At 37.9% G+C, this 26,615-nt stretch overlaps 1 pseudogene; it reads left to right on the forward strand.

Moving 5' to 3' along the window:
• The window catches only part of LOC118576668, a 29,897-nt pseudogene extending 17,287 nt beyond the window's left edge, over positions 1–12,610 (forward strand).
• Positions 12,611–26,615: the final 14,005 nt, after the last annotated feature.

Consider the following 26,615-nt stretch of genomic DNA (forward strand, 5'->3'; position numbering starts at 1 on the left):
TTTTGAGTTGATCTTGTATCCTGCTATGTTGCTGAAGGTTTTCATTAGCTGTATCAGTTCCTTGGTTGAATTTTTGGGGTCACTCATGTATACTGTCATGTCATCTGCAAATAGGGAAAGATTGACTTCTTCCTTTCCAATTTGTATCCCCTTAATCTCTTTATGTTGTCTTATATCTCTGGCTAGAACTTCAAGTACTATATTGAATAAGTATGGGGAGAGGGGACAGCCTTGCCTTGTTCCTGAGTTTAGTGGTATTGCTTTGAGTTTCTCTCCATTTAATTTGATATTGGCTGTTGGCTTGCTGTAGATTGCCTTTATTATGTTTAGGTATGTTCGCTGTATTCCTGATTGCTCCAAGACCTTTCTCATGAAGGTGTGTTGGATTTTGTCAAATGCATTTTCTGCATCTAATGAGATGGTCATCTGGTTTTTTCTTTGAGTTTGTTTATATGGTGTATTACATTGACGGACTATCGTATGTTGAACCACCCTTGCATCCCTGGGATGAAGGCTTCTTGATCTTGGAGGATAATTGTTTTGATGTATTCTTGGAGTCTATTTGCCAGTATTTTATTGAATATTTTTGCATCAATGTTCATGAGAGAGATCGATCTGTAGTTCTCTTTCTTTGTTGCATCTTTGTTTGGTTTAGGAATCAGGGTAATTGTAGCCTCATAGAAGGATTTTGGTAATATACCTTCTGCTTCTATTGTGTGGAACAATTTAAAGAGTATTGGTATTAAGTCTTCTTTGAAGATCTGGTAGAATTCTACACTGAAACCATCTGGTCCTGGGCTTTTTTTGGTTGGGAGACTTTTAATGACTGATTCTATTTCCTTAGGGGTTATTGAACAATTTAAATGGTTTATCTGGTCTTGATGTAACTTAGGGATGTGGTACCTATCCAGAAAATTATCCATTTCTTTTAGATTTTCCAGTTTTGTGGAGCAGAGGTTTTTGAACTATGACCTGATGATTCTCTGGATTTCCTCATTGTCTGTTGTTAGGTCCCCCTTTTCATTTCTGATTTTGTTAATTTGGATGCTCTTTCTCTGTCTTTTGGTTAGTTTGAATAAGGGCTTGTTGATCTTCTCAAAGAACCAATTCTTTGTTTCATTAATCCTTTGTATTGTTCTCTTTATTTCTATTTTATTGATTTCAGCTCTCAATTTGATAATTTCCTGGTGTCTGTTCCACCTTGGAGACTTTGCTTCTTCCTGTTCAATGGCTTTCAGATGTGCTGTCAAGTCACTAGCATGATGCTGTGGGATGTTCTGTATGTCAAATGTGTTGCTCTGATTGGTTAAAATAAATATAGTGCTTATTGGCGAGTAGCCAGGCAGGAAGGATAGGGTAAGAGGGACAAGGAAGAGGAGAGGAGAGGGCGGGGAATGGGAAGGCTGGGAGGAGACACTGCCAGCCGGTGCCATGAGAAGCAACATGTAAAGACACCAGTAAGCCACAAGCCATGTGGCAAAGTATAGACTAACAGAAATGGGTTAATTTAAGATTTAAAAAAAAAGTAGATAACAAGCAGCCTGCCACGGCCATACAGTTTGTAAGCAATATAAGTTTCAGTGTGTTTACTTGGTTGGGTTTGAGCGACCGTGGGCCTGGCGGGTAAGAGAGATTTGTCCTGCCTATGGCCCAGGCAGGAAAATTCTATATTCCTTATGTGGGCATTTAGAGCTATGAATTTCACCCTTAGCACTGCTTCCATAGTGTCCCATAAGTTTGGGTATGTGGTGTATTCATTTTCATTGATCTCTAGGAAGTCTTTAATTTCTTTCTTTATTTCTTCCTTAACCCATTGGTGATTCAGTTGAGCATTATTTAGTTTCCATGAGATAGTAGGGTTTCTGTAGTTTTTTCTATTGTTGAAATCTAACTTTAAACCATGGTGATCAGATAGAACACAGGAGATTATTCTAATTGTTTTGTATCTTTTGAGATTTGCTTTGTGGCTCAGTATGTGGTCGATTTTAGAGAAGGTTCCATCTTCCAAAAGAAGATATATTCTTTTTTGTTCATGTGAAATGTTCTGTAGATATCGATTAAGTCCATCTGAGCCATAACATTAGTTAAGACCCTTATGTCTCTGTTAAGTTTCAATTTGGCTGATCTGTCCAGAGTTGAAAATGGGGTGTTGAAGTCTCCCACTATTAATGTGTGGGGTTTTATATGTGATTTAAGCTTTAGTAATGTTTCTTTTACATACGTCCGATGCCTATGTGTTTGGGGCGTAAATGTTCAGAATTGAGATTTCATCTTGGTGGATCTTTCCTGCAATGAGTATGTAATGTCCTTCATCATCTCTTTTGATTGCTTTTAGTTTGAGGTCTATTTTGCTGAATATTAAGACGGCTACACCAGCTTGCTTCTTAAGACCATTTGATTGGAAAGTCTTTTCCCAGCCTTTTATTCTTAGGAGGTGTCTGTCTTTGAATTTGAGGTGTGCTTCTTGTATGCAGCAGAAAGATGGGTCCTGTTTTCGTATCCATTCTGTTAGTCTGTGTCTTTTTATAGGTGAATTAAGTCCATTGATGTTAAGGGATATTAGTGACCAGTGATTGTTCATTCCTGTTATTATTTTTATTTTTTGGTGGTAGTGTGTGTGTACTTCTTTTCTTTGGGGTTTACTGCTATGGTGTTATCTATTGCCTGTGTTTTCATGGGTTTATCTGCCTTCCTTAGGTAGGAATTTTCCTTCTAGTGCTTTCTGTAGGGCTGGGTTTGTGGATAAGTATTCTTTAAATCTGGTTTTGCTTGGAAGGTCTTGTTCACTCCATCTATGATGATTGAAAGTTTTGCTGGGTATATTAGTCTAGGTTGGCATCCATGGTCTCTTAGTGTCTGCATTATATCTGTCCAGGTCCTTCTGGCTTTAAAGTCTCCATTGAGAAATCAGATGTTATTCTGATGGGTTTGCCTTTATAAGTCACTTGGCCTTTTTCCTTGGCTGCCCTTAATAATCTTTCTTTATTCTGTACATTTAGTTATTTAATTATTATGTGGCAAGGGTACTTTCTGTGGGGGTCTAGTCTGTTTGGTGTTCTATAGGCTTCTTGTATCTTCATAGGCATTTTGTTTTTAAGGTGGGAAAATTTTCTTCAATGCTCTTGTTAAATATATTTTCTGTGCCTTTGAGTTGGTATTCTTCTCCTCCCTCTATCCCTATTATTCATAAGTTTGGTCTTTTCAAGTTGTCCCAAAATTCTTGGACATTTTGGGTCATGACTTTGTTGGCTTTAGTGTTTTCTTTGTCTGATGAATTTATTTCTTCTACCATATCTTCAACACCAGAGATCCTCTCTTCTATCTCTTTCATTCTGTTGGTTATACTTGCTTCTGAAGTTGCTGTTTGTTTACTCAGATTTTCTATTTCTAGCATTCCTTCTGCTAGTGTCTTCTTCATTTTTTCTATTTCCCTCTGCAGGTCTTGGACTGTTTCCCTTGCTTTTTCATGATTTTCTTTCAGGGACTCATTGTTTTCTTCTGCTTTAATTGTCCTTTCCTCTAGTTTTTTATTGCATTCTTCCCAGTTTTTGTCTGTTCCTCTATTTTATTTTTGATTTCTTCTATACAAGGCTCTAGCCTCTTCACGATGTTACTTATAAGATTGTTTTCTTCTTCTTCCATTCTGTGATGTTCAGGTCTAGCTGTTGGAGAAGGGCTAGGTTCTGGTGATGCTGTATTTCTCTTTATTTTGTTGTATGTACTTCTGCCTTGGCATCTGCCCATCTCCTTGTGGGTTCGTTCTTGGTCTTATCAGTGTACTTGGTCCAGACAGAGCTGACAGATTTAGAGAGCCTCTCTCTGGTCCAGATGGAAGCTCTGGCTGAATGGGAGATCTGGTCCATATGAGAGTGCCGGCTGGATAGGATCTGGGGGGCTAGACTCTGAGTCTCAGGAATTCCCTGGGGTCTCCTTATCTTGTCCAGATGGGAGCTCCTCTTGTCCAGATGTGAGTTCTGTGACTGGATGGAAGCTCTTGTCCAGATGGGAGTTCCTGGGCACATGGGAGCTGGGGCCTCTCTTGTCCAGATGGGAGTTCTGGGGCAGGATGGAGTGCTGGACACTGGTCTCTAAGTCTCCGGAAGTGGCTGGGATCTCCAGCAGATGGGTGTGGGGGCAAGGTGTTGAGGTTGTAGTGTCCACTGGAGGGTCTCTCTGGTCCAGGTGGGAGTTCCAGGGTGGATAGGAGCTGGGGGCTCGTCTCTGATTCTCAGGAAGTGGTTGGCATCTCAGGCAAGTGGGTGTGGGGCCAGGGTGTGGAGACTGCCGGGTCTGCCTGCATTCTTGAAAAAGGGTAGCCTTTCCACAGGGGCCAAGTTGGGCAGGTCCTCCCAGAATAGCTGGTGCCCAGGTGTGGGACCCAGGGGCAGTTGTGTCTCTGACTATAACACCAGGCACTCTTCTCTGGTCCAGATGGGAGTTCTGGGACAAATGGTATCTGGAGGCTGGTCTCTGAGTCTCAGGAAGTGACTGGGGTCTCAGGCAAATGGGTGTGGGGCCAGGGTGTGGCCCCCTTTGTCTTTTGTGTCATGGACTGGCAATGAAAAGGTTTTGGGGGCATCTGGCAGTTCTAGGGCTGGAGTCAAATTCAGAGGTATTTTTAAATCTTTAAATGTCTTTCATTTAGTCTCAGTCAAGATTAGGGGCTTAGTACTCCTACTTTATGCTTATGCATAGAGGCATTGCAGTTTCCACAAACACTGAAATACACAGCTGCATGCAGGAATTCTGGAATCTGTCCCTTAGTCTTTGTAGTTGGAATCTGCAGTGCTGTGTGGTCTGTAATTTCCTCAGTTATGTTTTTATTCAATGTCTGCAGGTAAAATTTTAAAATACACCAGTTGGTTCTGGCCCTGGTATTTGCCATTGAGGAGATCAATGGGAACCCTCATCTTTTACCCAACATATCTCTGGGATTTGACTTCTATAATGTCCCATACAGTGAGAAAAACATTCTTATGAACGCCCTTTTTTGGCTCACAGGCCGGAGAAGTCAACAAAGACTTCACTGTAATTATAACTGTGAAAAGGAGAGAAAGTCAACTGCTGCAATAACAGGAATATCATGGGCAAAATCTGCCCATATTGGGACACTGCTTCAGCTCTACAAATTTCCACAGGTGAGGAGTTGTATGGGATAAAAATGCAGATCTCCATGGCTGACATTTCAGGTGTGTCCATAGATAAAAAGGTATACTTGGATTAGTTAGATATCAATGAAATCTGTCCAGATAATTAGAGATGGACCTCTATTTCAGTCACTGGGAAAAGAAAGGGGAGGTTGGATTAGACAAGGAGGTTTAATAAATATAGAAAATAGGCCAGTAATTTTCTGAAAACTTCTCTCACAGATATTTGCCTTTTAAATGAGGGTGAAGTCATCATTGTGCTAACTACTTCCATCTGTTTCTGCAGAACTAGGATCATGTATAATGCCATTGTTCTTTCTCTTGTTTCTATTTTTTTTTCTCTTCAGCTCACTGTTGGTCCTTTTGAGCCTATCTTCAGTGAACAAGGTCAGTTTACTTCTCTATATCAGATGGCCCCCCAAGGCACAACTCTGTCTCTTGCCATGGTCTCTTTGATGCTTCATTTTGGCTGGTCCTGGGTGGGTCTTCTTATCCCAGATGATCACAGAGGGACTCAGTTTCTAGCAGATATCAGAGAAAATATGGAGAAAAAGCAAGTCTGCATAGCTTTTGTTGAAATGATTCAAAGCACATGGAATTCACTTTCATACAAATACTGGAAAAGTCTTGGCATCATCCAGGAAACATTGGCCAATGTTATCATCATTTATGGTGACAATGATTCACTACAAGGTTTAATGCGAAATCTAGGGCAACAGATTTTGACGACTAAAGTCTGGGTCATGACCTCTGAGTGGGATGTTACTAATATCGCTGATTATTTCTTGCTGGATTCGTTCCATGGAAGTTTCATTTTTTCACAACACCATGAGCAGGTGGCTGAATTTAAAAATTTTATCCAAACAGTTAATCCTTATAAATATCCAGAAGACAATTACCTTCCTAAACTGTGGTTTTTGTTCTTCAAGTGCTCATTTTCAGAGCTTGATTGTCATCTTTTGGAGAACTGCCAACCCAATGCTTCCTTGGAATTACTACCTAGACACATTTTTGACACGGTAATGAATGAAGAAAGTTACAGTACATACAAGGCTGTATATACTGTGGCCCACAGTCTCCATGAGATGAGTCTTCAGCAAGTACAGATGCAACCATTTGGAAGTGGAGAAAGATTGGTATTCTTCCCCTGGCAGGTAATATCCCTTCCATAACATCAATAATGTGAAATTTTGAGAGTCTTCAGAGGTACCAAACTAGATATTACATATTTCAGTATTTTACATAAAGTATATGTATATATACATACATATGTGTGTTTATGTGCGCGTGCACATGCGTGCATGCATGCACACATATCCATCCACAAGAGATTCTTCATGTGTTATCCAATCTTCCAGGTCAATGCAGATCTTTGTGTTCATGTTGCTGAGGAATAACTTGCTAGTGGCAAGAAGGAAATGATTTTAATTAATATAAAAATTGTGTCACAAAAACTGCACAAGTTTTTCATTGTAATGATTACACCAGCAACCTAAGAATTTTCTCAGTGAAACAATGAAAGCTTATTATGCCAAGTTATTAGTATATAAATGTTTTCTTTTAACTACTATTTAGTCAGAAGTACCCACCTTTTACTCAATGAACTTTGGGCTGAAGCTTGTGTGTAAATGGATATAGATTTCTTTTACAGAAATTGAGATTTGCTTCAATCAATACTCAGCGATTCCATTCCCAAGTTTGTATAGAAGATGTACTTGAGGTTGGCTGTTCCTCAGATGTAGAATTGTATTCCATTAACTTAGATCAACTTTGCTGACCTTCAATGATACCTACATTATTATTGTATTCTACACCACAGATGATGAACATTGAGAGTTATTCTATAATCATTGGTGCTCAAACTCTCAGACACCCATTAAAACATATTCTTGCCTCACTTTCAGCTTCATCCTTTCTTGAGGAATATCCGTGTGGGAGTCAACATGGCTTTAGAATGGAAACAGAAGTTAGATGATGATAAGTATGATATTCTCAACTTTTGGAATTTTCCAAAGGGTCTTGGACGAAAAGTGAAAGTAGGAAATTTTTTGCCCAGTGCTCCCCAGAGTCAACAGTTGACTTTATTTGAGAAGATGATACAGTGGCCAGAAAGATATTCAGAGGTGGGTTATTTATTATCTCAATGCATTAAACTTATAATAAAAATACAAATACATTCCCCACTATAACAACTTCTATTTTTGAATCTAAATCCCAGTACTATAAAATTGCCAGTAGACAAAGACAAAATGTAACTACTAGAAGACAGTGCTTTATAATCCCCTGATTCTTAAAAAAGGATGTTTTTAAGCTTTAAATGTCTGCTAATATTCAATGGTGCATTGGTTAAATTTTGTCAATTTGACACAAATTAAGTACACCAGAGAAGTGATATATGCAATCCTCATAATGTCTCACAGGAGACTCTGATGTAGAAAATCTCTGCATTCACAACAGAAAACTGAGTAAGTTATGTTTTCTTGCTATGATAAAACACCGTCACTTGAAGTGACTTTTGGAAAAAAAGAGTTTATCTGAGCTGGGCGGTGGTGGCGCACACCAGTAATCCCAGCACTCAGGAGGCAGAGCCAGGTGGATCTCTGTGAGTTCGAGGCTAGCCTGGTCTACAGAGCAAGTTCCAGGAAAGGTGCAAAACTACACAGAGAAACCCAGTCTTGAAAAAACAAACAAAAAAAGAGTTTATCTGACTTATGGTTCTGGAGTTTTGAGTGTGCTTTATACTCAAGAGGCATGCCAGTGTGTGGCATCCGTGGAGAGATGGGCAGGAACCTGAAACAGAATGCCTCAGTCCACACACTGGAAGCAGAGAGTGAATACTGGAATTAGGTGTGGGTCATAAATTTTCAAAATCCCCAACCTCTGAAATAATTCTGCCAATAAGTCTGCAACTCTTAAAGTTGCAATAACTCTCAAGATTGCAAAACCATTGAGGGAATATATAGTCACATATCTGTGTTTATCATTGTCACTTTTCATTCAAACCAATAAACAATGTCTCTATTAGAATTCCTCACTGTATCTAAAATTTGAATAGTTCATCTTGATTTCATGCTTAAAATTACAGTAGATAAACAGTTATCATTTATTTTATCCACCCCATGATTTGAAATACTATAGCGTGTATGTTTGTATGTTACCTCTTGTTCTGCTACTGAAGATACATACATACCTAATGTAACTTAAGCAAGTGTTTCTTTAGGAAGACAGTATGAGCCTTCACCCCTTATCTTTGGAAATTTATTGCTCTAGGAGCATGAGGTTCCTGATGACATCATATTCTCATTCAATAGAAAAAGTAATTACAACGAATCAACTTTTCCTCATTCTCAATTCTGAGAAAATAGCCTATAGAACGGTGATGTTCATTCTTAGAGTGAACCCTTTCAACTCTCTTTAAAAACACTCACAGGCATGCCCAACAATTTGTTCACATGGTGATTATAAGTCCTGTCAAGTTGACAAGCAAGATTTACAATCACGGTGAATTAAAAGTTTCTCAACACATTAGAAAGCAACCACAGAGACAAGATCCATCTGAAAGACCACTTGACCTTCTAGGTCATGGCTTCTATGACTCCCCCTGCATCAAAATTGTCCATACATCATTATGATCCAAAATGTCTAATAATGGGATAATCCTCAGACCAAATTTGGATAGATCATAGATGCTCAAATTCCTTTTCTACCTTTATAGAAATAAAACTTGCAAATTAATTATGTGATATTAAAGTATTATTGAGGCTTTCAATAAACCATGAGAATTTGTTAACTTTGCTCCAATTTTTCTCAGATTCCTCATTCTGTGTGCAGTGAGAGCTGTGGGCCTGGATTCAGGAAAATGTCCCTGGAGGACAAGGCTGTTTGTTGCTATGATTGTACTCCTTGTGCAGACAATGAGATTTCCAATGAGACTGGTAAGAATAAATCTTACAGAAATGGTTACACATTTCTACAGGATTCTGCATTATCATAAAAACTGAAAAATATCTAGAGTGAAATCAGAAAAATTTATTCCTTCTCTTATTTAGGATATGAAAATGTATCACCATGTCTTGAAATAGTGCAGAGTAGTCACACAAGTTTATAATTGATTTACATTTATGATCAACTCCAGCTATTGTTTCCTGCAGAAAACCTCTTTTCTCTGTACTAATCAATATGCTTTATTTCCCCGCATAATTTTACACATAATAATAAAGTGTGCAAATTGGATGTTTTCCTAACTGTATTTCAATAATGATTAGAACTCACCTAAATGTAGGATAGGTTATTTTAATAATCATTCTTCCCAGCAAGAACAGATAATTAGCAATTTGTGTTTGATATCCCCAATATATTATTATTGACTGTACAGCATAACTAAATTTTCAAATTTCCTTAATAAAAAGGATTATGTTCATTTTTATGCTGCAATTCTGAGAAACAGTATATAAAACAATATCCTCAAAGCAGTTCCAACAGTCTGTTACTGAGAGTTTTACCAAGACCCAAGAGCTGCAATGAAATACAGAATCTCCATTTAGAAAATAGGTCATGAAAATGTTCATAGCATGTTTCATTGGAAATAAAAATCTTTAAAAGCTAGTATTTCCATACCCAATGCTAAATTTGTGACCAGGTTTATTTCAATTTTGAAATGTTTTCTATTCTTTGAGAATTTCATAATATGTATTTTGATCATATTCATACCCTCTCAAATCTTCCACTTTCCTACCTAACTTGTTTTCTCTCTAGTTAAAAAAGAAAAAGAAAAACTCATTGAATTCAGTTTCTGCTACCCAAATACTCTTTGGAGTGGAGTCCCTAATGGAATATGGACTAATTCCTACTGCCAGATTCTTAAAGTTTAAAGTGTCTTCTCCTTATAGCAGCTATGAGGTCAAATAGCTTCTTAGTTAAGTGTAGTACTTTATACCAACTCTCCATACATAATGGTGTTTCGTCTGCCCTGCTCTTTCACATGTTATGTGCATGATATCAAACCTCAAATTTATATATTCAACTGCCCAGCTATGTATGAAAATTTCTATTCCCTTGAAGTATTTTATGACCTCTGACTTTTACATTCTTTCTGCAAATTCTTTCATGGTTTTCTCACATTGAAATGTAAAAGACTGTGCCCCCAAGCTGTTATTCAAAAGAAACACAGTTTAAGTGAATATGCATGCACATATTCACACACACACACACACACACACACACACACACACACACACACACATACACACAGTAGTTTTTCTTATATATATATCATGCGCCGTTAGTAAGGAATGTAGTTATACATGTGAGTCATCCATTAAAATAGAAAACTAAAACAAAATGAAAACCTCAACATAAAAGAGAAAGAAATAACAGAGCCTGAGGTTATACTTTGGAAAGTAAGTCCTAAGAACAGATATAACAATGGGTCAAAATAGCTGAAGGAAACATTATTTACAAGGTATATAGAAATAAGTTTTACTCTACTAAAGTGAATTCAACATTATGCTACTAAAATTTGTCAACAAAATTGAAAAATCTGGTGATGAATTTCTTTTTTAAATCATACAAAAAATGACAGTGGAAATCTGGCGTGCATAAATTACTGTTCTTGTACTTCAAATACAAGATGAATTTTATGAATTTTCAAGAGCAGAATTTTATAATACTGTTTTATTTCATACCCTAAAACTGTCTCAATAGTTCTGACCTTTCCCCAATTGGAATGAAGACTATTAACTAGTGTACTGGTAACAACGTAGTAATGCCCATTCACTAAAGCTTCTACAGAGAAGTGTCAATATTAGAAAACAGGAAGCAATTTTAAAATGACAAGAAAAATGAAACCCTATGTTTAAGAAGAGTAATTTATGAAAATAATTTCAAGAGCATACTCCCCCTTTTGCACTATTCAAATTAATAATGTGGAATGACTTATGATGTGGTTTCAGAAATAAAGTATGTTTATGTATTGTAATTCAGTATTCTAATAACTTCCAAAACAGATACACAATAGCACAAAAGGGTTGAAGGTATTTAAGAGAGAAAAGTGTAAGGTGTATTTAATTTATATAACTATAAAGAAGATGAGTTGTATGAGAATCTACTGGTAATTGATAACTACTACCAAGAGGAACATCACTTTTCTTTAAGGTTGAGGACTGTGAAATGTTGCCCATATTCCAGTTGTTGCCCCCATAATATGTAAGTACTACCATCAGTGAATAGACTCAGTGAGTGTTACAATGTAAAAGAAGAGATAAGAGAGCACATTAAGATGCTAAGTAAAAGTGGGAGAAGTTGAGGAATGGAGCAAGAGGAAAAAGGGCTGTTGGATCAATACATTTTATAAGTTCACATAAATAATTGAAATATCAGATAGGGAAGTTGGGTGGTATAAATATGAAAATGTTCACTACAGAGTTCATGTTTCTTTGTCCTTGAGAAAAAAGGAAAGTGATGTAGATAGCAGTCTGTCAAAAAGTACAGAAAAATGGCTTAGAATAAAAGGCATAACTTCAGCTTGGATTAAATCTCACCTTCATTTCTGATCAGGTATGGATCAGTGCATGAAGTGTCCAGAGAGTCATTATGCAGACACAGAGAAGAAACACTGCCTCCAGAAAGCTGTGAGTTTTCTTAACCATGAGGACCCCTTGGGGATGTCTCTCACAACCATAGCTCTGAGCTTCTCTTTACTCACAACTGTGGTTCTTGGACTCTTTGTGAAGCACAGAGACACTCCAATTGTCAAAGCTAATAATAGGACCCTTAGTTACACATTGCTTATCACACTCACTGTCTGTTTTCTCTGTGCCTTGCTCTTCAATGGCCGTCCCAACAACACAACCTGTATCCTGCAGCAGATCACATTTGGAGGTGCTTTCACTGTGGCTCTGGCCACTGTGTTGGCCAAAGCTATCACTGTGCTTATTGCCTTCAAAGTCACTTTTCCAAGGAGAGTGGTGAGGTGGTTAATAATATCAAAGGCTCCAAACTTCATCGTCCCCATATGTACTCTGATCCACCTTGTCCTCTGTGGAATCTGGCTAGGGACTTCTCCTCCCTTCCTTGACCAGGATGCTCATGCTGAACATGGGCATATCATCATTGTGTGTAACAAGGGCTCAGATTTTGCGTTCCATGGTGTACTGGGATATCTCTGCATCTTGGCACTTGGGAGTTTTACTATGGCTTTCATGTCACGGAATCTTCCAGACACATTCAATGAAGCCAAGTTCCTGTCATTTAGCATGCTGGTGTTCTTCTGTGTCTGGGTCACATTCCTACCTGTCTACCACAGCACCAAGGGGAAGGTCATGGTGGCTATGGAAGTCTTCTCTATCTTGGCTTCTAGTGCAGCTCTCCTTGGCTTCATTTTTGTCCCTAAGTGCTATATTATCTTAATAAGGCCAGATAAGAACTCAGTTCATCATATCAGGAACAGGCCACATTCTAGATGAAATAACTTTCTTAAAACCTAGTTCAAAACTCAACATAGTTCTCATATTAAGACATGAATTGCAAAGAGGAAGTCCAGTTGATCTCTACTGCAAATATGTGTTATGCAATTAGAGTATGAGTTGGATTCTTTGAGCTTTTACATGGTCATCTGCTTACAGGAACATTTTTGTCTACAGTCATCTAATTGTACTAGAGACTCTTCATTCTAGAGCTATTGGAGTTATCCACACTTGAAATCCAGGTTGTATTTTCATAATAGCAGGACCTCAGTATGTATCTGGGCTTGTATTAAACCTTCTGTGAATATCATGACATTTTGAATGCATAGATATCTGCCTACATCTTCCTCTGCTCTTCTGAGATGGAGTGCTTCTTACCCCCTCTTCTGGGATTAAAGATAGTCAGTCCCACCACCCCACCATATTCTTCTATAATATAGACTGCTAGGATTCATGTTATTGATTTAAATTTCTTGAAAGCCTCAAGTATATTCTCTTTTCCAATTGTACTAATCACATGTTTTAAATTTTGAAAGTGTTTCCTAGTATTTTTTCTTGTCTTTCAATAACTGTGGTAAAATAAATAGATCAAAATTTTATTTTATATTCAACTTTTAATATACCAGATTTATACAAGAACATTGATCTGTTTCTTAAGGTCTGAAGGCCCTTCACTAAATTATCATGGTTTCATTCATGTTTATGTAATTATACTGAAGAATATAGGATTTTGAAAATGTCAATGTAATCTTCTTGAATATAATATTTCATCAGTCATTGAATAATATGTTGCATGATAAGTTAGAATGTAGACATACTACAAATTATATTTTATTAAACAATGTCAAATGTCAGTCTATCAGAAGAAGTAACCAGGTCTAAATACATGGATCCGTTATTTGTCCTCTGATGTCATATGTCAAATTTCCACCTGTTTTAAGTCTAGCTGACTACCACCAGTTCCCTTTTAATCTGGGCATTTGCGCATCATTTATCTGAATGCTTCTTCCAATTAACTGCTTTTCCTGGAATTAGTACATACTCTTCATTTAAAATCATGAACAGGTTATAATGTGCCATTTTATTATTACATATTTCTGCAGAATTCATCACCATTTCATACAAATGCATACAATATATGAAGTAAAATATTTTCTACTTCCACATCGTTAAATTAAAGCAAAATTGTATAAAATTGTTAGACTTTTACTACTGTGAGTTTTGTCCTAGCTGTGGTGACTCTTTTGCTCTTATGTGTATACACTAAGCTAGAAGATTTCACAAATGCTATTGTTAGCTGAAACTGAACATAATTACTGCTTGTCAAGAGGGAAACCAACCCGAGTTATGGAAACGAAAGCAACAACCAAGAACTAGTGAAATCTTGAATCTCAGAAGAGAAGCTACAACTGTCACTTTACTAAAATAGCATAGACCCTAAACATTCGAAATAGTTGTTCTCACACATACAATTAAGTCTGTTCTTCAGATCTATTTAAGGATATGTCATATTGTAATAGATGCATACAATTATAAAAGGCCACAATCAATCAAATTGAATAATTATGGATCCCATTCCAATTGATATATTTACAGTATATACTCCCCTAAGGTTCAGGTTTCATTGGTGAAAGTGGGACAGAAAGAATCTAAGTGCCTGAGGACCTGGGAGTTTGTTGTGACATTATGTCTCTTAGGAATGTTATACATTATCCATAAAGACACATAATGTCTGATCAACATGACTTCATAACCATAAGCTGAACTAGGATCACAGAAGTAGGCATGCATATGTGAATGGCAAACTTCATTAGACCTCAACCATACAAGGATTACACTGAACAAAGTAAAGCTCACAGAGGAAGAAAAAGTCTTCCATGAATCAGAGCACACTACATGATTTGTAAGGCAAAGTGGTATTCATATATTTAGGATTGTATATTTATATGTATTTATATAAATTAATTATATAGTAAATAATTTATATGTTATAATTTAAATTATGTGTATAGGTTATACATTTTATAAGGTATAGATTATATATAGGAATTATACATACATTTATATTTCTAGTATGTACTCACAGATATTTGAATGTATATATGTAATAACAACTTAAAAAAAGAGTCCATGAGTTTGTAATAGAGAAAGAATAGGTATTCAGGATCATTTAGTCAGAGAGAATTGAAGGGAAAATGATGTAATTTCACTGTAATATGAAAATAACAATGCAGTTCTATTAATTGGCATTTAAAGTTTATTTATATCTTCTACATTTTTAATGTTATTATTTAGCTTTCCTTACTAAGTAATTAAATATGTTATGAAATTAATTATCCTGCAATTCACATCAAACTTTTTTTGAAAGAGTTGTCCTCGACAGCTGTGGATCCTGCATGGGACCAGTCTAGATCTTCTGCATATGTGAGATGATTGTGTAGATGGGTCTTTTTGAGGTGACCCTAGCAGTGTGATCAGGATCTATCCCTGGTGCAGGAACTGGCTTTCTGGATCCCATTACCTGTGGTAGGAACCCTGCTCATTCTTGATGTAGCCAGGAATGGCTTAGTCTTGCCTTAACAAAATGTACCAGACTTAGCTGTCCTCCCACTGGTGAACTTACATTGTTGGAAGAGAAAATGAACTTACCCTATTGGAGGTGTGTTAGGGAGGCTGGAAGGCAGGGGCAGAGCAGAAGGAGGGAGGAGAGGGGGATCTGTGGTAGGTATGTAAAATGAATAAATAAAGAGAGAGTATACTAAATATTTTACCCAAGGGAATGTGTGTTAAGGCTAGCCCCCTCCAAAGAATAAAGATGTTTGAGAATAGGTGAATCTGGACAATAAAATCAATAGAGAGTAAACAAAAATTATCCTCTAATAAAAACAATGAAATAAATTAATTTATACTTGAATGACAAGGAATGCATGGAGACAATTCTTCTTACTCTCAGCTTTAATATAATAGTAAGAAATAAGACTAACATTTCTCACAGTATAGACATTTTTGTTTTAGAAACAAGTTGAAAATAATTTATTCATTTTAACTATGGAACAAGTGAGGCTAACACTCTACTAACATCCTATACTGACTAACAGATTGAGTAAAAGACAAGGTGCATTTTTCTGATGCTTCCAAGATACACACTTCACAATCAAAGTCAGTAATTGCATACTTTAAAAAGATTAAAAATATTATAAGGTAATGAATCTAAGATGAAAGTAAACAAAGCTAGTTTTATATTATATGATAAAATAAATTCAAGCCCAAACTAAACAGAACATGTTGAGAAGGATATTACATAATAATCAAAGAGAAAATATAGTGAAAACATCTAACAATTCTAAAAGCATGTATGCACCAAATGCCGGGCACAAAAAAATGTAAAAGAAACAGTACTGTTGCTGAAATCACATATTGATCAGAACACAGTGATAATGGTTGACTTCAATACCCTAATCACACAAATAGGCTGGTCTTCCAGACATAATCTAAACAAAGAAGCACTGGAGTTAGATAGCATCATGAAACAGAGACATAACAGACATCTACAAAATATAGCAACCAAACACTAAATAATATTCCTTTTTCCAAGAGTTCACAAAGCTTCCTCCAAAATTGACCAAAAATAAGGAATAAACAAGTCTCCAAAGTTATATGAAAATTGAAATAATACCCTGGACTCTGTCCTACCACCATGAATTAAAGCTAGATATCAACAATACCAACAGGAAATATACAGTCTCATGGAAGCCGAACAACTCACTGCTGAATGAACAGTGAGTCAAGACAGAAACCAAGAATGAAAATGAAAACAGAGAATATCCAAAGCATGGGACACAATGAAAGAAGTTCTAAGGGACAAGTTCAAAGCACTGAATGTAGGTTGGGCAGTGGTGGCACACGCCTGTAATCCCAGCACTCAGGAGACAGAGCCAGGTGGATCTCTATGAGTTCAAGGCCAGCCTGATCTACAGAATGAGGTCCAGGAAAGGCTCAAAGCTCCGAAGAGAAACCCTGTCTCGAAAAAACAAACAAACAAACAAACAAACAAATAAATAAATAAATAAATAAACATACTGGAGTGATTTCTTATTAATACCTTCATTACACATTTGAAATCTCTAGAAAAACAATACTTGAAAATGGTAGATAAAAAGAAATACAAAGGCTACAAATCAGGGCTGTGAAAATCAACAATGAATTCAATGAGATGGAAACAAACAGCAACAGCATAAACCAAATGAAGAATAGAAGAAATGAAAGGTTGTTTCCTCAAAGAAATCAAGATGACAAGGCCTCAGACAAATTAGTCAACAAAATGAGAGGGAATATCTAAATTAATGAAGCTAGATGTTAAAAAGATGACTTTACAACAGATCCCGAGAAAATTGAGAGAAACATAAGGACATACTTGTGGAGCTACACTGACTCCAGCTTGTGGCTTCATCCCATCTTGACTTAAGGTCAGATAGTTCAAGCCTGTATTTGCTCCTCAAGGCTGAATAACAGGATGTTTGGACAAAGGCGTGGTTACTAGATGCTTTTATAATAAGGAGAAGTTTATGCTTGTTTGTTCCTTTGAACCATGGTGAGGACGTCTTTTGCCCCCCTTGGTTTGTGTACAAAAAATGCTGTGCAAAATAATAATAATAATAATAATAATAATAATAATAATAATAATAATAATAATAATAATTTGGGGTTACTGCTGTATTCATTGGGAACCCACCCAATTCTATCTTCTGCCTCTTGTCTTTTTTTAAAATCTACACTACCCCTTTCAGGTACTGTTGGATGGGTCAGTTGGTCCTGACATGTGGTGCCTAAACAGGGAATCTGAAAATGGGGAGCTTCATAAAGGGCACTCAGGTGAATGGAGCACTCAGATATTATTAAAGTGGAAGTGCAGTGAGTGACATGGAGTGAAATTGTAAATATGGGGCAGGGTAATATAGACAACTGTTTATACATTTGCTTAAAGATGTTTTAAAAGTCAGAGGAGCTAAAGTAGGGCAGCATCCGGTACAGAAATTTTTAGTTTGTAGAGCAAGTGTGCCCTTGGGTTCCCAAGCATGAGACCTTGGACACAGACACATGGGGGATAATTGTAGTCAAAATTCAACAGCATTGTAATGAGCATGGCCCTGAGAAAGTCACAGTGGATGCACTTATTCTGTGGGCATCTATCAGGGACACTTTTAATTTGTTCCATGAACATCAGAAGGTATTTCCCCCTGAAATGGTTAAAAGTGAAACAAAACACTCCATGACACCAGAGGAGCCACTAGACACAGACTCCTCTAGACCCTCCAGAACCAGGCCATTAATTTGAATTCTAAGCTTTGGTCTTTGTTAATTTATGGAAGCCTGCCAAATATTTGTTTTATTGTGTTCTTTGAAAACTGTGATTCATCTATCAGAGCTGTTTTATCATCCATTGCAGTATCGGTTTTTACATTAGGCATTGGTTTATTCAGTTGCCCTGGAAAGGAATTTCTTCCACAGTGGCTGGGAATGTTCTTACCATGTTTGATTATGGGGCCTGCAGGAGGCTCCCTGAGGTATTTCCCACCAGTAAAGGGTTGCCTTGTATATCTATTTTTGATCTGCACTCACTGGTCCAGTGTCTACCTTTGCCACATGTTCTACATAATCCAGGAGGTGGTTGGGGTCTCCTGTTTAGGCTATTCCTAGAAGTATTACTTCAAGGAGTACCCCATGTACAATTTTTACTTATATGACCTGGTGTACCACATTTAAAACATTTGGTACCACGGGGCCTTCTTTCACCTCTGGGATTTGTCCCCTCCTATCCAAGCCTCAATACTGTAGTTAAGAGATTCAACACCATTAGTATACTGAATCCATTCTTCCAAAGGAGCTGATCTGATCTTTAATGGTATAAGAATTCTTTTGCATTCTACATTAGCATTGTCAAATGCCAAGGACTCAGTTAATACATTTATTAAGTATTAACTGAGTATTAAGTATTTTATTAAGTATCAACATGGACCTTATCTTATCAATTAATGATAATCTTTCTTCCTTATATAGTATCTGAGTAGCCACAACTTCATTCTGGAGAGTTAGTCTTCTATCCATTAAATATTCATATTTCTTATCAATAAAGTCAATTTTGGGTACAACCCTATTTTATAAATTCTGGTTATCAGATTCCAGAGAGAGAATATTTTATGTAAGTCCTGAGAATATTTAAAAACCAATTCAAAACATAGCTAAAACACAGCTTCCTAGGTGTCTCTTTCAAGTTGGCAGGTTCCTGGCATGTGTGCTTGACCAGCAGTATGGAGGGAATGAGGCATCTGCAAGCAATACATTATGCTACCAGGTGGATTTAGCCTTTGCTAGTATAAAAAAAAATTGGTTTCTGGGCTACATGCTGCTTTGATAGAACTGATTCTGATAGGTGATGGTACACATGTCTCCAGACCCAGAGCTAGTGGTAAACTGTACCATCACCACATTAGGAGACTGAGGTGGGCTAAACCAGCAGCCACAACACCATTTCAGTCTTAGAATGTTACAGTAAATACAATAGATTCATGATAAGACAGATTCAGATGGAACAAGACTTTAAATGCTTTACAATGTGTGTAAAAATGTATGTAGGCTTAAAAGAGAGAAAAGGGGAATATATATAGTTATAAAAATATATATAGTTTTAAAAAATAAATTCTTTAAAGAAACAATAAGGTTAATATAAAAAATAAGCCACATAAAGATGGATATTACACAGGATTGTGTTGTCTTTGGGATTTTTAACAGCACAAGAGGATTTGATTTAAAATCTGAGGAGTTAAACAAATATATACATTTTAAAGGTAGCTTGACATCAAATTTTGGACTTGCCCAACTTGACCCCAGTTCTGGCCATAGGGCAGGACCACCACAACCCACCAGGAAGCTTCCCCATCTCCAAGACTACCAGAGGACCCTATAATCTCCACACCCTGAACTCACAGCCATCTACCACAATCTAAGCCACTGCCTGAGACTCAGAGAACAGACCCAGCTCCCATCTGGCCAGCACTCCCAACTGGACAAGAGCTCCCATCTGGCCCAGAGCTTCCATCTGGACCAGAGAGAGGCTCCCTAAATCTGTTAGCTCTGTCTGGACCAAGTGCACTGATAAGACCAAGAATAAATCCACAAGGAGATGGGCAGATGTCAAGGCAGAAGTACATACAACAAAATAAAGAGCAATACAGCATCACCAGAACCTAGCCCTTCTCCAACAGCTAGATTTGAACAACACAGAATGGAAGAAGAAGAAGAAAACAACCTTATAAATAACATCATGATGAGGCTAGAGCCTTAAATAGAAGAAATCAAAAATGAAGTGGAGGAACAGACAAACAAAAAATGAGAAGAATGCTATAAAAAACTAGAGAAAGGGACAAATAAAGCAGAAGAAACCAATAAGTCCCTGAAAGAAAATCATGAAAAGGCAAAGAAACAGATGAGGGAAACAGTCCAAGACCTGAAAAGGGAAATAGAAAAAAATGAAGAAGACGCAAGCAGACGGAATGCTGGCAATAGAAAAATCTGAGTAAATGAACAGGAACTTCAGATGCAAGTATAACCAACAGGATGCAAGAGATGGAAGAGAGGATCAAAAGATATCAAGAAGGAGATTACATACTCATCACAGGAAAGATCCACCAAGATGAAGTTTCAATTCTGAACATTTATGCCCCAAACACAAGGGTACCCACATATGTAAAAGAAACATTACTAAAGCATAAATCACATATAAAACCCCACACATTAATAGTGGGAGACTTCAACACCCCACTTTCACCTCTGGACACATCTGCCAAATTGAAACTTAACAGAGATAATAGACTTAACTGATGTTATGACTCAAATGGACTTAATTGATATCTACAGAACATTCCATCCTAACAAAAAAGTATATATCTTCTTCTCAGCACCCCATGGAACTGTCTCTAAAACCAACCTCATACTTTGCCACAAAGCAAATCTCAACAGATAAAAAACAATTGGAATTGTTCTATCAGACCACCATGGTTTAAAGTTAGATTTCAACAACAGAAAAAACTACAGGAACCCTACAATCTCATGGAAACTGAATAATGCTCAACTGAATCACCAATGGGTAAAGGAAGAAATAAAGAAAGAAATTAAAGAATTCCTAGAGATCAATGAAAATGAATACACCACATACCCAAACTTATGGGACACTATGAAAGCAGTGCTAAGGGTGAAATTCATAGCACTAAATGCCCACATAAAGGAGCTGGAGAAATCTCACACTAGTGACTTAACAGTACACCTGAAGGCTCTAGAACAAGAAGAAGCAAAGTCTCCCAGGAAGAAAAGATGCCAGGAAATTATCAAATTGAGAGCTGAAATCAATAAAATAGAAATAAAGGGAATAATATAAAAAATTAATGGAACAAAGAGTTGGTTCTTTGAGAAAATCAACAGGATAGACAAGCCCTTATCAAAACTAACCAAAAGACACAGAGAGAGAGCATTCAAATTAACAAAATCAGAAATGAAAAAGGGGACATAACAACAGACAATGAGAAAATTCAGAGAATCATCAGGTCATACTTCAAAAACCTCTATTCCAAAAAACTGGAAAATCTAAAAGAAATGGATAATTTTCTGGATAGGTACCACATACCTAAGTTAAATCAAGACCAGATAAACCATTTAAATAGTCCAATAATCCCTAAGGAAATAGAAACAGTCATTAAAAGTCTCCCAACTAAAAAAAAGCCCTGGACCAGATGGTTTCACTATAGAATTCTACCAGATCTTCAAAGAAGATTCAATACCAATACTCTTTAAATTGTTCCACACAATAGAATCAGAAGGAATATTACCAAACTCCTTCTGTGAGGCTACAATTAACCTGATTCCTAAACCAAACAAAGATGCAAGAAAGAAAGAACTACAGACCTATCTCCCTCATGAACACTGATGCAAAAATATTCCATAAAATACTGGCAAACAGACTCCAAGAACACATCAAAACAATTATCCACCATGATCAAGTAGGCTTCATCCCAGGGATGCAAGAGTGGTTACAAATAGATCCATATCTATCACCATGCACAAAACTCAAGTCCAAGTGGATCAAAGACCTCAACATAAATCCCTTTACACTCAACTTAATAGAAGAGAAAGTAGCAAGTACTCTTGAACTCATGGGCACTAGAGATCACTTCCTAAATTTAACACCAGAAGCACAAACACTGAGCACAACAATTAATAAATGGTACCTCTGGAAACTGAGAAGTTTTGCTGGGCAAAAGATATGGTCAATAAGACAAAAAGATAGCCTACAGAATGGGAAAAGATCTTCACCACCCCCACATTGGACACAGGATTGATCCCCATAGTATATAAAGAACTCAAGAAATTAGACATCAAAATACTGAACAATCCAATTACAAAATGTGCTAAAGAGCTAAACAGAGAATTCACAAAACAAGAATCACAAATGGCTGAAAGACATTTAAAGAAATGCCCAGCATCCTTAATCAGAGAAATGCAAATCAAAACATCTCTGAGATACCACCTTACACCTGTCAGAATGGCTATGATCAAAACACTAACAACAGTCAATGTTGGAGACGATGCAGAGCAAAGTGAACACTACTCCACTGTTGGTGGGAATGCAAACTTGTACAACCACTGTGGAAGTCAGTATGGTGGTTTCTCAGAAAATTGGGAATTGAACTACCTCAAGACCCAGCCATACCACTCTTTGGCATATAATCAAGGAATACTTAACCATACCTCAAAGATACATGCAAAACTATGTTCATAGCAGCATTATTTGTAATAGCCAGAACCTGGAAACAACCTAGATGCCCATCAAATGAAGAATGGATTAAGAAGATGTGGTACTTAAACCAGATGTGTATACTTAAACCAGCATGGTACACACACACACACACACATATATATATATACACATATATATATATATATGTGTGTGTGTGTGTGTGTGTGTGTGTGTGTGTGTGTGTATGTATGTATATATAGCATGGAGGTCCCTAGGATAACTGTTGCTTATAATAACATCTGGTATTACTCAGTTACTGAGCAACCCTCAATGAAACATTATACTATTAAGAACAATGAAATTCTTCTTATGGTTTCTGAGTGGTGAGTGTGTCCTATGGCTGCAGCAGAAGCCCAACATGGAAAAAACCTATTGGGCATTTGTGAAAAACTCTCCCATTCTGATGCCAATGGTGATTGAAAGCCCAATAGGGCCAGCTTTGGCAAGCATTAACATAAGCCTAGGAACTGCAGCCCTGCGGATGGATTCTCCAGAAGATAATGTATGGTAACTGCTTTTTTTTCTTTAGTCTTTTCTTTTCTTCTTTTTTCTTTTCATGGGAGGTTTATTGAGAGGAGGAGAGATAAGGAGCAGGGAAGGGAATAGAGACTGGTACCTGGAGATGAGATTGAAGGGAGAGAAAGAGACAGGAGTTGTACAAGACCCCCTTTTATAAGGAAACATAGTGAATGCCCAGGGGGTGCTCTTAGTGGCTGTAGCTGAGGATATATCCTGATAGGACCCCAAAGGCAGGCCAGTACAGATGCCTAAATGCCAACATTCCTCCCTTCTGTTTACTATAAAAATGTGAGGAGTTGGAAAGGGGTAAGAAGTGAGGTGGGGATGAGGGTGCCGTGTTCTCAAAAATGCTTCCTGCTGGTCTGGGAGACATCAATAATTTTTGGGGGACCTGAGAAATTTGTGGTGCTGGCCATGTCCTGGGGTAGCTAGCTGGACATTTCACTGTCCAGGCTCTGTGGAACCACCAGGCTATTTAAGGTGGATCCAAGTAGACTCCCTGGATTTCAAAAAAAACAATCTTCAGTGTTGGATGGAGAGACCCAGCAATTCATTAAGTGGGAAAAAGGTAGGGCAGTTGGTCATTGGTGGGCCAGGTGCTGGGTCTCAGCATATCTCAGACTGAATCTAAATCTCAGCACCAAATGTATTTTTAAACCAGCAGGGAAGGAGTCACACCATACCACAGGACCCATGTGGGAGGTTTATTGAGGGGATGGGAGATAAGGGGCAAAGAAGGGGCATAGAAGAGAGCAAAGACCAGTCCCTGGGGACAAGAGTGAAGGAAAAGAAAGAGAGGTAACTGCTTTCTCAAGTATGTTTGAGAATGTGTCACCCAGACACCTAGGAGATGAAGGATAACACTGAAGATCACTGACCTCCATTTAGTAACAGTAGCATGGCAGCTAAGCATTTTCATTCTCATGATCCTATTCATGCTGGAGCAGTACCTACTTCTCAGGAGTGGCTCTGTGCAACATTTTTTGGCTGCCTGAAACTCATTTAGCCCCTTTTGAAGATACCTTAAAATTTGTGAGTCTGAATGTAGCCATTATGAGACCTTTAGTTCTGCTGCTTATGAACTTATTTTTCCTTTATGGTTCTTAGTTGCTCTTTTGCAGAGCTGCCAGCTTAAGTTGTGCTGGGATCAAGAATAATGGGCATTGGAGGTTCATGTTCCTGGAGTTGTGCCCATGCCAATGGATACCCACATGCTCCAGAAGAGAATTTGACATCACTGTTGCTGGTGTTGCTGTTACAACAGTGACGACCACCACTACTACTGTTTCTGGGATTGCCATTTCATAACTGGTTACTACAGCTAGCACAGTGGAGACCCTGGCAGCAAAAGTAGCTACCACAGTTAACTAATTTTTTATTCTATTTGGGCATGACAAATTTAAACCAATAGTTATATACATTTCAATTGGCTTTGAAAGTCATAAATTTACAAACTCAAGTTCCATTTGCTCTTGGGATACCATCTTACAAAGACTCCAATTTGCAGTAAGGTTCATTAAGGAAGGGAATGGCTCAGCTGCCTTTAGCCTACCAGCTATGGGTGGGTTAAGACTTCTGTTCATCTTTTCTGTGTCGAACACACAGATATCAAGGCCAGCACAACTTAGAGATCTTTGGCAACAGTAGCTTTGCAGCTATCACACACGATTGAGCCTGTATGATAATGAGTATTCAGAGATGGGTAATGTCTGGGGGATGCTCACAAACCTAAGACAGAATGCCTGTGTGGCCTGGACAGGTGTCTCCATGATGGGTAAAGTGACTTGCTGACATCCCACACAACCTAAGTCAGAAGCTCATTATTTTAGTAAAAGGGGGGGGGGAACCTGTAGGTCCCTGGCCCCCGTTTTGGGAAACTGTTGCCTTGCTTGCTCACCTTGACCTTAATATCCTCCCTGTGCTAATTCCCTATGAGATTCCACCCTCCTGAATGCTTAAGGGAAGCTCCTTGTCTGTGTATCCAGCATATTGGGTGTTAACAGCTTAGATGCAAGATTGTAAAACTCCAGGAGCAGGGTGGGGATTTAGCACAATGGTAGAGTGCTTGCCTAGCAAGTGCAAAGCCCAGGGTTTGACCCTCAGCTCCAAAAATAAATCAGAAGTGAACTTCTGCCCTCCGGGGTTCTACCATTGTGCTGTAAGCCTGTATTTAAGAACTCCTCCCTCCTTCAATAAATGGCATTCAAAAAAAAACAAGAAGAAGAAGAAGAGGGGATCAAGATCATGATGGGGAAACTCACAGAGACAGCTGACCAGTGCTAGTTGGAGCTCACTGACTCTGAACTGACAGTTCTGGAACCTGCATGGGACTGAACTAGGCCTGCTGAATGTGAGTGACAGTTGTGTGGCTTGATCTGCAGCAGGGCCAGGGCTTATCCCAGGTGCATGAACTGACATTTTGGAACCCACTCCCTGAAGTGGAATACCATGCTCAGGTTTGATAAAACAGGGAGGAGCTAGGCTCTCCTTCAACTTGGTATGCCAGACTCTGCTGAATAACATGAGAGGCCTTACCCACTCTGAAGAGTGGATGGAGGTAGAGTGGAAAGGAGGTGAAGAGGCAGGAGAAGGAGAGGGAGAGGGAACTAGGGTTGGTATATAAAATGGAAAAATTTTAATAAATAAATATATTGTTAAAATATGCCAACACAATTCTTCACAGACCTGGAAAGAACAATACTCAGATTCATATGAAAAAACAAAAAACCAAGGATAGAAAAAAGAATCCTGTACAACCTCTGGAGGCATCACAATCACTGACCTCAGGCTCTACTATAGAGCTACAGTAATGAAAACAGCTTGGTACTAGCATAAAAACTGAAATGTGGACCAATGGAATCGAAATGAAGACTCTGATATTAACCCGCACACCTATGAACATATAACTTTTGACAAAGAAGCCAAAAATGTACAATGGAAAAAAGAAAGCATCTTCAACAAATGGTACTGGCATAACTGGATGTCAATGTGTAGAAGGCTGCAAATATATCCGTATCTGTCACCATGCACAAAACTTAAGTCCAAGTGGATCAAAGACCTCAACATAAATCCAGTTACTCTGAACCTGATAGAAGAGAAAGTAGGAAGTACTCTTGAACTCATTGGCACCGGAGATGACTTCCTAAATATAACACCAGTAGCACAGAACCTGAGAGAAACAATCAATCAGTGGGACCTGTTGAAACTGAGAAGCTTTTGTAGAGCAAAGGACATGGTCAACAAGACAAAGCAATGGCCTAGAGAATGGGAAAAAGTTTTCACCAACTCCACATCTGACAGAGTGTTGATGTCCAGAATATATAAAGAACTCCAGAAATTAGACAACAAAATGCCCAACAGTCCAATTAAGAAATGGGCTATAGAACTAAACAGAGAATTCTCAACAGAGCAAGTTCAAATGGCTGAAAGACATTTAAGGAATTGCTCAACATCCCTAATTATCTGGGAAATGCAAATCCAAACGACTCTGAGATACCACCTTACACCTGTCAGAATGGCTAAGATCAAAAACACTGAAGGCAGCTTATGCTAGAGAGGATGTGGAGCAAGGGAAACTCTCCTCCACTGCTGGTGGGAATGCAAGCTTGTACAGCTACTTTGTAAATCAATATGGTGCTT

This window comes from Onychomys torridus, unplaced genomic scaffold (assembly GCF_903995425.1).
Source record: "Onychomys torridus unplaced genomic scaffold, mOncTor1.1, whole genome shotgun sequence".
NCBI lineage: Eukaryota > Metazoa > Chordata > Mammalia > Rodentia > Cricetidae > Onychomys > Onychomys torridus.